Source organism: Orcinus orca, chromosome 6, assembly GCF_937001465.1.
Source record: "Orcinus orca chromosome 6, mOrcOrc1.1, whole genome shotgun sequence".
NCBI classification, from domain to species: Eukaryota; Metazoa; Chordata; class Mammalia; order Artiodactyla; family Delphinidae; genus Orcinus; species Orcinus orca.
In genome coordinates this window covers 119,773,747-119,788,702 of record NC_064564.1, presented here as the reverse complement: position 1 = coordinate 119,788,702, position 14,956 = coordinate 119,773,747, and the positions used below count along the sequence as shown (strand labels likewise).

The following is a 14,956-nucleotide window of genomic DNA, read 5'->3' as shown; positions in this document are numbered from 1 at the left end:
GACTGAACTGAGGCTCAGAGAGGCCAACTGCCCCTCCAGGCCACATGGCATGTGGCAGAGTCAGGATTAGAATCCAGGCCACCCAGCGCTTTCTCGAAGCCCCTTCCTGCCCCGCCCTCCCCGCCCTGTGTCTAGGATTCCAGACGTCCCAGGTGAGCGGGGCTTGGAGTCTCCTGACTCCCTGCGAGCTCTCCACCAACACCCTGCTCTGGAGAATGGCTCTGCATTCCCCACTTGCGCCAGAGTGTGACCTGTGAAGGGGGCCCTGCGTCCTTTCCTGGGGAGGGAGGGGATGAGGGTCAGGCCCCTTCCCAGGCCCGGCAGGCACCCAGGTGTGGGAATCACCCCCACATCTAGGGTATTGGTGCTGCGGCCACGGGCTGCCATCCTGGCCCAGAGGACGCCAGCCGGACTCTCAGCCAGGATGTCCCCTCCCCCTCCCGCCTGGAGATCGCAGCTTCCTGAGCCAACCCCCCCTCCACCCACCCCCCACAATGGCCGGAAACCCCAGGCTCAGGCTGCGGGCCAGGCAGGCCAGCAGCGGCCCTGGGACAGGCGGGAAGGCTGCTCTGCCCGAGCACCCCTGGGTGGAACTGGAAGCCCCAAGGGCCCGTCGTCTCGGGGCCGACCGTGGACAGATGCCCACGGAGCCCCGGCTGGTGGAGGGCTCAGGAGGCGGGTACAGGTGGCTGTCATACCCGGGCCCCCCCGGCCGCCCCAGGGTTCCGAGACTGACGACCACCTACACCGCCACCGAGTCCCAGCTCCGGGCTCCGCCGCGTTAATGGGGCTCAGGAATGCGACCCTGGACAAGCACGACTGTTTCACTGGGTCTGACTCGAGAGGCGTCCCGTTCGGCTCCCCCACCATTTGAAGGGACAGCGTTCAGAAGGGAAAGAGCCGCCTCCCCTAGCTGGGCTGGCTCCCTGGAGCTCGTGGGCTGTGCTTTGGAGGGACAGAGGGACACGGGCGAGGGGAGGAGTGCCCCCGCTTGCCCCACCAACCCCGGAGCCAGATAGGACGTGAGTCCTCCAGGGGCAAGGACACCAGGGGCCTGTGTCTGGGACAGGACAGGAAGGGCCCTCTGGGTCCAAGATTGCTTATTTATATTGTATTTTACGATTCCAAAATGAAAATCAATTTCTTTGTGTGTGTTGTTCAGCCCATGAAGTAACAAGTGCTCATTTTGAAAGAGCCAGTTGGATTTGATGCCGAAAAGCATAAAAGAGAAACCACCATGCCTCCGTCACATCGCCTGGGGTCCTGGGGGCCCCTGTGTTCCTGCAACATCCCGCCCGCCACTTACAGGCCGAGGGCACCAGGATAAAAGCTACACTATTTTTAGCACAGCTTTGGGTTCATGGCAATATTGAGAGGAAGGTAGGGAGAGTTCTCGCAGACCCCCGCACCAACGTGCAGCCGCCCCTGCCGTCCACGTGCCTCCCAGCCGTGCGCTTGTTACAGGGGCGAAGCCACACAGACCACGCAGAGTCCACCGTGCAGCCTGGTGTCACTCTTGGTGTGGTGCGTTCCCGGGGTTCGGACAGGGCTGTAAAGATGCGTGTCCACCATATGGGCTCATGTGGGCAGCCTCACTGCCCTAAACACCCTCTGAGATGCACGCATTCTACGGGATGGTTTCACGATTTTGGTAGAGGTAATCTCCCTGTAATCCCCACCACAATCGACCGAGGGGCCACCCATCCCCCGACGCACCCACACCCCCTGTGGTGACTATGCCCTCGGCTGGCCCCTGCCATCCTGGAACCACACAGCAGTGCCCTGCGCTCAGCTCCGGGCCTCAGAGGCGGTCTTGGCTGTGAGTGGGTCTGTGATGTTCCTGCCCGTGGCTGAGCGGGACCCCTCGGTGTGGGTGGACCACAGTTCATAGCAAATACATTTTATTTTATTTATTTACTTTTTAAAATCTATTTTATTTTTATTTATTTTTGGCTGCATTGGGTCTTCGTTGCTGCACGTGGGCTTTCTCTAATTGTGAGTGGGGGCTACTCTTCGTCACGGTGCGCGGGCTTCTCATTGCGGTGGCTTCCCTTGTTGTGGAGCACAGGCTCTAGGCGCACGGGCTTCAGTAGTTGTGGCTCGCGGGCTCAGTAGTTGTGGCGCACAGGCTTAGTTGCTCCGCGGCATGTGGGATCTTCCCGGACCAGGGCTCGAACCTGTGTCCCCTGCATCGGCAGGCGGATTCTTAACCACTGCGCCACCAAGGAAGCCCCGCAAATACATTTTAAATGAAGGGGCCCGTCGTTTCTCAACAAGTAAACATAGAACTACCTCCAGCCATTCCGCTCCTAGGTGTGGACACAAAGGACCTGAAAGCAGGGACAGCACAGCCCGTGACTATTATTACTCACAATAACCAAAAGAGGGGAACAGCCCGGATGTCCATCCACCGACGAATGGTGGATGAAGGACACACGTGGTCCAGCCAGGCGGCGGAATGAAGCTTATTATCCAGCCATAAGAAGGAATGAAGCAGTGACACATGCTACAACATGGATGAGCCTTGGGAACGGGAAGCTGAGTGAAGGAGGCCAGGCTCAAAAAGGCAAATGTCGTATGATTTCATGTGTATGAAATGTCCCGCGTGGACAAATCCAGACAGACAGAAACCAGACCGATGGGGGCAGGGAATGGGGAGTTACTGTTTAACGGATGTAGAATTTCAGTTTGGGAAAATGAAAAAGTTCTGGGAAGAGATAGCAGTGGTGGTTGTACAAATGTGGATGTGATTAATTCTACTGAATGGTACACTTGAAAACGGTCACAATGGCAAATTTTATGTCATAGATTGACATATGTTACCACAACGTAAAATAATTAATAATGCAATATATCCAAACTCACTGAATTGCGCACTTGGAATGGGTGAATTGCGTGGTATGTGAACTACACCTCAAGAGCTGTTGTAAAAGAAAAAGAAATGCCCCAGAGTGCTTCCCGAGCAGGTAGCCCGAGTGTCTGCCCTGCTACCAACCCCACAAGGTATGGGGACATGTTTTGGGGGGACCAGGGAGCCAGTGGAGAGGCAGCACCCCAGGGGTCCCAGGCCCTCTCTCCCACTCTCTTGGGAGTTCCAGAAACAGACACCCAGCCCAGCCTTCCTGGGCTCTGCCTACAGCCCACCGCCCACCCTCAGACCTGGGCACGCTTTCCTCGGCCAAGCGCAGCTCCTGGAGTTCACTGGGTGGGAGCGATCTCTTTGGGGGCCAGTGGAGCCCACCTCAGCCCAGCCCACCAGAGCTACCGTGTGGCTGAGTCCTGTGGGCACGTGGGCAGTGGGGGTGGGGGGACAGCCCTCTCTCTGCTTCATGTAGGGCTCACGCGGACTGGGTCATTTTAGGACAGATGAGCAGCCTAGGAGGTGGGTTCTGAGTCCGGCTGAGCTAGGTCCATGCTTCCCTGGGACCTCAGGCAGGGAAGGGGGCAGTGTCTGCTCCCGAGGGAGCCTGAGCCGGGCCTGAGCCCCTGGAGCCTCCCTGACCAAACGCTCCCCGCTTCCCCACTGCCCCGAACTGAGCCAGCAGACTGCTGGCCCTGGAGAGGACCCAGCAGGAAGGAAGCCTGGTCAGCTCGGTCCAGATTCCTGCCTGGTCCTGGGGCCCCTGCCACCTGGGGCCTCAGACTCCCCCAGACCCTGGACCTCAGAGCCCAGGGCAGAGAGGAGGCGGACGGGAGGAAGGCCACCGCCAGGAGCTCAGTCCTTCTGTCCTGGCAGGAAAGAATGACCGGAGCTGGGGACAAAAGGCGGACGTGCGGCTGGCCATGTGCGCCCTTATCAGGGTCTGCACTCGCTGGGCCCGGGGCCTCGGCGGAAACACTCCTCTCCGCCTGCCTTCCTGCCCATTGCCGGGCCACACCGCAGGCCAGGCACTGTGCAGGGCAGGGGAGCCGGGGGGGAGGGGCAGCGGTGGGGGGGGCACCTGGCCTGGGTTTGGGGCTGTAATTTGAGTAAGGCATTAGCATTATTCACTCTGCTGCTGGAAAGTGGAAGCTAAAATTCTCCCCATCTGTCAGATGAGGAAACCGAGGCCCAGAGCAGCAGCGACCAGGGAAGTGGGGGGCAGGCGCCCCGGAGCTCTGCAGGGCCCGCTGGGAGTACCCTGGAAGGGGTGGGGACGACCGGGGGAGCACACGTGTCACAACCACACTGTACACTTAGGAGCCACTCGTGTTATTCCGTGTACAGAAAGTGCGGCTCGATGGACAGACACGAGGAGGTGGCCGCAGGCAGTGGGTGCGGGGGGCTCCGTGGGTTTCCTACAAGGGAACGGTCGGTCGTTGCGGTGGGGGTCCTGTCCCTTCCCACCACCCGGCCCCTGCCGTCCCGCCCCAGGCCCCGCCCTCTGGTGGGCGGGGCGGGGCTGCAGGCGGGGAGTCGCAGGACTGGGCTGGTGGGAGTGGCGGACCCAGACCAGCCAGGTCAGCGGCCCTTCGTGCTCACCTTCTGCCCATCGGTTGTGGCATGAGGTCCGCCTGAGGGCTGCCCCGCTGTGAGGAGGGGCGGCCAGGGGACCTCCAGCCCCTGGCCACACGAGCGGATTGGCCTCAGGGTGGGCCCCGTGCGGGGCGACCTGGCCGGGCAGCTTGCCCAGCAGGGCTCCAACATTTGTTCCCTCCCAGCCCTGGGAGGACACAGGAGCAGGTGGGGACACTGGGGAACACAGCCAGCCCTCCGGGGGTTGTCAGTACTGTCCCCCCAGCATATTAAACCCAACGTTGGGGTGACTACCCCAGCACTAAGCCCAGGGTTGGGGGTGATGACGGCTCTGCCCCTCCCCCTGGCACACCAGCCTGGGCCACAGTGGCCCCAGGTCCCCGGCTCTGCCCTACAGACTTGGGACAGGTCTCTCTTGCCTCAGCCTTCCCCTCTGTAAAATGGGCAGAGGGGTCTCTCCTGGATGCCCCCGGCTGCCCGGGCTGAGGCCTGATCTGAAAGGGCCCTTAGGTGCTTATGGCCTCCACATCCACGGCCATTGCTTGGTTATTCCCATTTCCCAAATGAACAGAACGAGGTACAGGGAAGGGGAATGGTTCTCAGTCCTGGTACCTGGGGAACCCTTACAAGTCCACTGTGTGGGCCCGCCCCGACCCTGGGGTCAGGGCCTGGGCAGTGGAGACTTTGAGAGCGTCCCCGGGGATGCTGGTGTGAGGTCAGTGTTCCACCCTTTCTTGGGTGGGACAGGGCACTGGGGCTGGGGGAGACCCTGACAAATTGCAGGACACAGAGGGGGGCAACGGTGTCCTGGTGCTCACCGCCCCCCCCGGGGCATCTGTGGTCACACAGTCTACCTTGATGACACCGGGTGCAGGAAGGCACCCAGGGTCCTCCGCAGGGCCCCCCTTTCTGCAGAGAGCAGGAAAGGCCATGGAAGAGGCCCCCAGATGCTTCGGCCCTATAACCCAAGGGCTCTCCTCTGGGTGGTCGGGTAGGCGAGTGGGGAGGGGCTGGTCAAATGTTCCTGTCTGCATCTCAGGGAAACATGGGGAGCCCAGTCTCCCAGCCCAGGGTTCAGGTCCTGAGTCCGCCGTGGGATGTGGCCTCCGCATCCTTGCCTGAGAGCGGGTGACGGCCGTGCCCCGTGGGCAGTGTTGGTACAGCCTCTGGCTGTGACAGTCCTTCCCGTGGGTCCCGGCTGGGGCCTGTGGCTCACAGGACGAGAGGGCGAGGCCCCAGCCAGGATCCTGCTGCCGGCTCCATCGTCACGCTGGGCTTGGCCGTGCCTCAGTTGTCCCCGTCACAGGGGGCCAGGCTGGGAGCGTGAACAGTGCCTGACCCAGCCCTGGAGGCAGCCCTGCTGAGCTGTAGGACGGGACGTGCTCAGGGCCACAGGAGGGCCAGCAGTCGTGTCCAGAGCACGTCCACACTCGGCCCTGGCCCAGCCTGGCCGGAGGCCCTGCCTCTGCTGACCAGAGAGGACGGAGGAAGTCCCTGGTGGCCTCTTTCCTCACTGACCCGCCCACCTGGGCTGCTTCAGGAGCACCGGGGTGCACTGGGGCCCTGCAGCCAGCCCCCTGCTGCCTGTCACCTCTGAGGCCTGGTCCCCGATGCCTTGCTCTCCGTGACACCTGGCTCCCACCTCCAGGTTGGGGGGCTCCCTGGGGGCAGGGGTCATCTCTGTGTCCCATACCCCAGACACAGGGCCTAGCACTGGGGGGGGGAACCAAGGCCTACTTGGCGAGAGGTCAGCGGCACATCTGTCGCCCATCCCTGTCCCCTCCAGGCCCGGAGGAAGGGGTGGGGCAGGGAGGCCTGGGGAAGCCTCTCAGGACGGAGGAGCCCCGAGGCCGGCCGAGGGTCCTCAGCCCCACCAGTTCCACCGCCCCTCCCTCCGGGCAGCAGTCTGGCTTGGAGTCGAGCAGGGCACCAGCCCCGTTCAGTTCACCCACTGGCCACCGGGCGGCAGCGTTCACCGCGTGGCCCGGCCCCAGTCGCCGGGGAAACCCTGGGCGGGGCTTTGGGCGGCGGGGCCCTGAGTGGACCGTTTGGGCGGGCACACTCCCCTGACCACGTGGGTAGATGTCCAGGGCGGCCCGCGTATAGTTTCCTCCCGAAGGGGCTTCAGGTGCACAGGGGTCAGTAGACCAAGCTGTGATGAAGCCGTTCCTTCCGTGCGTGAGAACTTTCCGGCCCCCAGGCTTCGACCCAGAGGCTTCACCCCCGAGCCGGTGCCAGACCCCGACCCTCTCTAGGTGTCTCTGACCGTCTAGGGTCCCACCGCCTGCAAGGGGCCAGCGGGGCCGGAGCGCAGCGTGGGCGGTGGGGGGCGGGGCCGGTCCCAGGGCTGCCGGCTCGCGCCCCGGGCCCCTCGGCGCTGGCCCCTCAGAGCTCCTCGCATCCTTCAGTCCGCTCGCTCTGTGGCGGCGCTCAGGGCGGTGAACCCCGCTGGCTCTGTGCCTGGCCTGGCCTCGGGGCACAGGTGGACCAGGAGGGGCAGGAAGCTGGACGGGCACCTGCATGCTTGTGTTCTTCTGGGCTCCCCCGAGGTGCCCGGTGCCCTGCGGGCTGAACGCTTGGTGAGGGAGCTGGTCTCCTGGCCTCCTGGCTCTGCCGCTGGAGAGGAGATGCGCACACCGTTGTAGGGGCAGACTGGCTCTGGAATCTCTGGGACCCACAGGGGCGTTCCTGTGATGATGAGGTACCAGGATCACAGCTGAGCCACAGGCTTAAGGAGTGGCCGGTGGAGAGCGGACAGGGCACAGAGGGCTCCAGGGCACAGAGGGCTCCAGGAGGCAGGCATCTGAGAAAAAGGTGGACTCGAGCAAACCCCATGTTTTGTTTGTTTTTTAAAATTTATTTATTTATTTATATATTTTTTGTTGCATTGGGTCTTCGTTGCTGCACGCGGGCTTTTCTCTAGTTGCGGCGAGCAGGGGCTACTCTTCGTTGCAGTGCGTGGGCTTCTCATCGCAGTGGTTTCTCTTGTTGCAGAGCACGGGCTCTAGAGCGCAGGCTCAGTAGCTCTGGCGCATGGGCTTATTTGCTCCGCAGCACGTGGGATCTTCCCAGACCAGGGCTCGAACCCGTGTCCGCTGCGTTGGCAGGTGGATTCTTAACCACTGCGTCACCAGGGAAACCCAAACCCCATGTTTATAACCGCACTGAAAGACTGTGTTGCGGGACAGCTTGCAAATCTTGTTCAAGCTTCAGGAGGCCAGGCCATATCACGGCTACTGCTGGCGGGGAAGGCCACGGAGGCTCTCTTATCTCGGCTGCCGGCTTCAGGCGGGTCAACCGGCGCTGCGGCTGCGGTGGCAGTGACTTCCGGGTCCCCGGTGTGTGGCTGTGGCTCTGGGTGACACCCCTCCCTGCACAGAGCTGAGGCGTTCAGTTCAATGTTTGTCGTAAAATACACATGACAGAAAATTTGCCATCCTAACCTCATGTTTAAGTGCACAGCTCAGTGGCGTAAAGCATATTCCATTGTCGTGCCACGATCACCAACGACACCCACAGAGCTCCCGCCTTGTCCCAAACTGAACGGCTGTTCCCACTAGACATGCACTCCTTCTCCCCTCCCCCAGCCCCAGGCCCCCGCCAGCCACTTTCTGTCTCTACGGATTCGACTCCTCTAGGGCCCTCACTGTATTAGTCAGGGTTCTCCAGACAAACAGAACCAGTAGGGGGTGTGTGTGTGTATTTTAGAGAGATTTATTACAAGGAATTGACTCACGCGATCACGGAGGCTGACAGGTCCCAAGGTTAGCAGGAGGAGTCCACAGGCGCGGCAGGCAAGGGAACCAAGGCTTTATGTGGAGTCTGAAGGTACAAAAAGATCAATGTCTCAGTTTGAAGGCCCTCAGGCAGGAAGAATTCTCTCTCATTGGGCGTGTGGGGGGGATCAGCCTTTTGTTCTTTTCAGGTCATCAGCTGATTGGATGAGGCCCGTCCACATTAGGGAGGGAAATATGCATTACTCGGTCTACTGATTTAAATGTTAATCTCAGAAACATGCAGAATAATGTTTGACCAAATACTGGGTACTCCTTGCCCCAGTCAAAGGGAGACATAAAATTAACCATCACACTTATATAAGCGGAATCCTACAGGATTTGTCCTTTGGTACCTGGCATATTTCACTCAGTATGATGTCCTCAAGATTCATCTGTGTCATAGCCTGTGTCATCATTTCCTTCCTTTTTAAGGCCGAATAATATTCTGTTGAATGGATACAGCACATCTTGTTTACCCTTCATTGGTCCGTGGACACTTGGGCCGTTTCCACCTTTGGCTACCGTGAATGACGCAGCTGTGAACACCTCTGAGCAAATCTCTGTGTTCCTACTTTCAGTTTTCCAGGGTTATGCTCAGAGGGGGACCTGCCGGATCAAGTGAGTTCAATGAGTTTTGTCCGTTGGATACACCTATGTGGTCACCATCCAAAACCAGACTTAGGACATTTCCAGTAGGAACAACTTCCCCTTCCAGATGTGATGGAGAATTTACCCTCCCACTAGAGACAACCAAAAAACAACACAAAACCAGACAAAATGCATGAAACAATGGCTCTGAACGCACCGGATACCAGGCAAAATGGGACGATGATCCCTGAGAGATGGGGGCAAGTGAGGCAAGCCCTAGACTTCCCCCAGCTCACTGCCTTGAGGGAGTTTCCAGGCTGTGACAGGAGAAGTGGGACGAGATGGTCCCCGTGGATCCCCTGGGTGAGAGTCTGGGGAGGTCAGGCTGCTAGCAACATGACACAGAGTGTCAGAGAAGAGGGAGCTGCCCAGAGAGCCCAGGTGAGCTGAGAGGGTCCGTGGAGTTTCCAGTGGAGGATTGGCCCATGCCTACCTTGGAAGGCGCATGTGAAGAGTCATCTGGAAAGATTAGAGGCTACAGTGCCCCATGGCACTGCTGCTCTCATCAGCCAGACCTCTGAACAGACTTGCCTCTGTGATGGAGAATAATTAGTCCTAGACTGAGTCCTGCTCTGGACCCACTTAACAAATCATAAAATCGAGGGTCAAAAGGATCCCACTGTTCCCAAGTAATGTCACTGCATTCTAGAAAAAAGTGCAAGAGGATTTGCAGGAATAAATATGCAGCACTCGGTGAGGTAAAACTCACAATGACTGGCATGCAAACAGAAATTACCAGACACGCAAGGAGGCACGGAAACGCAACCTATGATGAGAGTAACCAGTCCCCCCAAACCTCCCCAGTGTTGATAGAGATGTTACCACAAATCAGCAGAGGAAGACATTGAAACAGTTACTATAGCTGAATTCTGTATGTTCAAAAGTTAAGCAGAACCATGACGAGGTACCACTATCAGAAAAACAGAAAATAAGTGTTGGTGAGGATGTGGAGAAATTGCAACCCTTGTGCATTGTTGGTGGGAATGTAAAATGGTGCAGCTGCTGTGGAAAATAGTATGAAGTTTTCTCAAAAAATTAAAAATAGGGACTTCCCTGGTGGTCCAGTGGTTAAGAATCTGCCTTCCAATGCAGGGGACGCGGGTTCGATCCCTGGTCGGGGAGCTAAGATCCCACATGCCGCGGGGCAGCAAAGTCTGCGCGCTACAACTAGAGAAGCCCGTGCGCCCCAGTGAAGAGCCTCCGCCTCACAACAGAAGATCCTGAGTGCCACAACTAAGACCCTACGCAGCCCAATAAATAAATATTAAATAACTTTTAAACAATAGAATTACCATATGATCCAGCAATCTCACTCCTAGTTGTACACCCAAAAGAACCGAAAGCAGGGTTTAGAAGAGATATTTGCACATCGACATTTACTCCAACATCTTTCACAGCAGCCAAGAGGTAGAAGCAACCCAGATGTCCACCGATGGATGAACGGTTAAAGAAAATGTCCTCTCTCCATACAATGGAATACTATTCAGCCTCAAAAAGGAAGGAATCCTGACACATGCTACAACATGGGTGAACCTTGAGGGCATTATGTTGAGTGAGATAAGCCAGACAGAAAAGGACAAATAGTGTCGGGTTCCGTTTACGTGAGGGACCTAGAGGAGTCCAACCCCCAAAAGCAGAAAGGGGAGTTAGTGCTTAGCGGTTGTAGAATTTTCTACTTGCCGCATGAAAAGTTCTGGGGAGGGAGGAGGATGATAGCTGCACAACCATGTGAATGTACTTAATGCCCCTGAAATTTACACTTAAAAATTGTTAAGGGACTTCCCTGGCGGTCCAGTGGTTAAGACTCCACGCTTCCACTGCAGGGGGCACAGGTTCCAACCCTAGTCGGGAAGCTAAGATCCCGCAAGCCGTGGGGCATGGCCAAAGGGGGGGAAAAATGGTTAAGATAGTAGATTTATTTTATGGGTATTTTACAATTAAAAATAACAATTAAAAAAAAAGTAGAGACAAGGAAGGCATTTCACTAAAAAGTTCCCTCAGGCCCCCTCCCACATCCCCTCCCTCCCCGCACCTCTGCCCCACGATCACTTTCTGATTCCTGTCGCCACAGACCAGCTGTGACAGCGCTTGGACTTTGGACCTCGTGGAAATGGAATCAGGCAGCCCGTTCTCGTCCTTATCTGGCGTCTTTAGCTTAGCGTGATTTTTTAAAATTGAAAATCACATATTGAATGTTACTATCACAGCTTGTTTAACATACATGGACGTTTGGACTACTCTCAGGTGTTCCATTTCAAACTTTGAAAAAGGAGTTTTATACACGTAAGAGGTAGTTATACTTGAGAAAGCCGATAAACTGAGATAAATTAGTAGAGGGAAAGAAAGAACTGGGACAGAGATCGGACAGCAGGGTAGGTTCGTGGGAGGAGGTGGGTCCCCCCTGGACCAGATGACCACGTCCACACACCCGACAGCTTCTCGGGCCCCAGCAGGGATCAGATGGACGACAGTTTTTAAAAACAGATTGGAATCCTGTCCCGGGCATTTTTAGAAAGTGAGACCAGGCCTTGGCATCCTCGGTGTTTCATTTCGATGTTTCTATCCACGGCATATGCTCTGAGTTACCAGGAATGGAGTTTGGATTTTACCAATCTGCCCCCTTCTCTGCCTGCCATGTGTCTGCAGCCCACATTTGAAGGGTTTTTAAGTCAACTTTTAATTGTAGGATAGATTCAGACTTACGCAAAACATCAAAGAGAGCACGGAAAGTAGCCATACACCCCACACCCATTTCCGCATTAGTAACAACTTACTTCAGGGTAGTCACAACTGACGACCCAACATTGATACGATATTTATCATTAACTAGAGGTCCGAACCTTATTCAGATTTCCTCAGCTTTTCCCTAAGTCCCTTTCCTGTCGCAGGACCCACACGACGGTTGGTCGCCGTGTCTCCTGGGGCTCCTCTGGGTGGTGACAGTTTCTCATACTTTCCTAGTTTTTGATCATCTTGATGGTTTTAAGGAGGACTGGCCGGGGATTTCATAGAATGTCCCTCTATTGGGATTGGTCTCATGTTTTCCTCAGGACTGGAGTGATGGGTTTGTGGGGGAAGACCACAGAGGCGAGGTGCCCTTCTCATCACATCGTATCAGGGGCATTTGCTGTCCACATGACTCATCACCGAGGACGTGGACCTTGACCACCTGGCTGAGGTGTGCTTCCAGGTGTCCTTGGTAAAGCTACTCCCCACACCTTTCCTGCTGTCGTCTGGAAGGACATCCCCATGCACAGCTGAAGAGAGGGGACAGTGCTCCCCTCCGGGGGGTGTCTGCATGAACCATCTGGAGTTCTTCTGCGTGAGACATTTGCCTACTACCTCCACTTACCGAGCCAATCATCTATTTGTATCATTATGGACTCCTGGATATTTAGTTTACACCGTGGGTTAGAATCCAATAAGAAATTATTTTGTTGCTTAAATTTCTCCAGCTTTGGCCCACTGGGGGCTTTTGGGGGTTGGCTTTTGTGTCCCTTTGATATACACCCCACCATTGTGGGTTTGTTTCTTTCTGGGAAGGGGATTGAACAGTTCCTTACTTCCTGGCACCACAAGACGCTCCAGGCTCATCATCTGTACTTCCTGCCCCAGCCCTAGAATCAGCTATTTCTCCAAAGAGCCCTGGATCCTTTCATCGGAGGATGGTGTTAGAAACCAAGATCTGGGCGCTGGGCTGCTCCTTGCCCTCGGGGTGTCATAGCTTCTAAGCCCTCTCCCAGTCAGAGCAAGGAAACATATGTGCACATTGGAACCTATGTATACACACATATCCATAAATATGTCTCTATGTAACATCTGTATTATTATTTTTTTTTTGCGGTACGCGGGCCTCTCACTGTTGTGGCCTCTCCCGCTGTGGAGCACAGGCTCCGGGCTCCGGATGCGCAGGCTCAGCGGCCATGGCTCACGGGCCCAGCCGCTCCGCAGCATGTGGGATCCTCCCGGACCGGGGCACGAACCCGTGTCCCCTGCCTCGGCAGGCGGACTCCCAACCACTGCGCCACCAGGGAAGCCCCTAACATCTGTATTTATATGAAGCTGATCACGGGTTCATACTGATGCCTCCAACTCGAATCCATCACCACAGGGACCATTCTAGCACTTCCCCTGCTTACCTGCAACGCCCACTCCAACAGTGACACACGGGTTCCCACCATCCATTTACTTAAATGTGCCATTCCAAGATGCATGCACGGTGGGTTCAGAACTGCTACCCTGTACTCCTGTGGAAACAATCTCATCACTGCAGTGTTTTGATGTCATCCACGTTATGTGCCTCTGTAGTTCCTTTCCAGTGCAGAGTATGTCCACCACGTGGGTACAGCACAGAGGCTGACTCACTCGCCTGCTGACGGACATCTGACTGGCTTCTGCGTTTTGGCTCTTACAAAGGAGGCTACCTGGAGCATCCCTATACAGGTATTGTGGTGAATGAGGTAGGCAGATTCTAAGACTGCCCCTAATGACTACCCTTCCATTTCGAGCAAGTGGGACCTGTGAACATGGCCAGCTATTACTCCTGAGATCGAGTTACGCTGTCTGGCAACAGGAGACCATGCGGTGAGAAGGACCTAATCACATGATCCTTTCAAAGCAAAGGGTTTGGGGGACTTCCTTGGTGGTCCAGTGGTTAAGACTCCAAGCTCCCAATGCAGGGGGCCCGGGTTTGATCCCTGGTCAGGGAACTAGATCCCATATGCCGCAACTAAGATCCCGCGAGCCACAACTAAGACCCGGCACAGCCAAATAAATCAATATTTAGAAAATAAAAATAAAATAAAATAAAAGCAAGCGTTTTCCCCAGTGGAGGTGGGGAGGGAGTCGGAGAAGAACACTGTGCTATTGCTTTGAAGATGGAGGGGGCATGAGGGTGACCTTTAGGAGTGGAGGGACAGCCAGCAGGAAGTGGGGACCAGATCTTACAACATGAAGAACTGGATTTGTCCCTGAGCCTCCAGACAAGCCCAGTCCGACTGACCTTTGATCTCAGCATCATGAGACCCACGTCACAAGGGACTTCTGACCTATGGACCCATGATTTAATCAGTGGGTGTTCTCTTAAGCCACCAAGCTTTTAGGGATTTGTTACGCAGCCACAGATGACTGATACAGTGATGTGTTTTCATTTCTCTCAGGTAAATCCCTGAGAGTCAAATTGCTGGGGTTTAGTGAAGATGCATATTTAATTTAATAAGAAACTCCCCAAGAGTTCTCTGAACGGTTATATCGTTTTATATTCCCACTGGCAAAATAAGAGTTTCAGTTGTTAAACGTTCTTAATAACACTTGGTGTCATCTGTCTTTGGATTGTAGCCATTCCAATGGGTGTGTGCTGGTATCTCACTGTGATTTTAACTTGCATTTCCCTGATGTCTGCAGATGCTGGGTACCTCTCCAGGGTTGTTGGTCATTTGTCCATCTTCTTCTGTGAAATGTCTGTCCAAATATGTTGCCTATTTAAAAAATTGAGTTGTCTGTATTTTCATTGTTTGTTTGTTGTTGCTCTTTACATATTCTGAACACAAATCCTCATCAGAGATTGTACTGCGAATTTTTTCTCCAGCTTGTGGATTGCCTATTCATTTTCTTAATGGTGTCTTTTTTTTTAAAAATTGAAGTAGGACTTCCCTGGTGGTGCAGTGGTTAAGAATCCGCCTGACAATGTAGGGGACACAGGTTCGAGGCCTGGTCACGGAAGATCCCACATGCCTCGGAACCACTAAGCCCATGCCCCACAACTACTGAAGCCTGCGCACCTAGAGCCCGTGCTCTGCAACAAGAGAAGCCACCGCAATGAGCACCCCACACACCACAACAAAGAGTAGCCCCCACTTGCTGCAACTAGAGAAAGCCCGCGCGTAGCAACGAAGACCCAACACAGCCAAAAATAAATGAATAAATTTATTTAAAAAAATTGAAGTATAGTTGATTTACAATGTTGTGTTAGTTTCAGGTGTACAGCAAAGTGATTCAGTTATGTTAATGGTGTCTTTTCATGAGAAGAAAATTTTGATTTTGATGAAAGCCAACTTGGCAGTTTTTTTCTTGTATG

At 55.3% G+C, this 14,956-nt stretch overlaps 1 protein-coding gene across 1 annotated transcript in view; it reads right to left on the bottom strand.

The window, feature by feature from the left end:
- Positions 1 to 2,162: 2,162 nt before the first annotated feature.
- Positions 2,163 to 14,956, bottom strand: part of LOC117198470 (uncharacterized) — a 34,655-nt gene continuing 21,861 nt past the window's right edge. Inside the window, exon 4 of the transcript XR_007478028.1 lies at positions 2,163 to 2,177. The gene's annotated coding sequence lies outside the window, so the exon portion shown is untranslated. The remainder of the gene's footprint in view (positions 2,178 to 14,956) is intronic.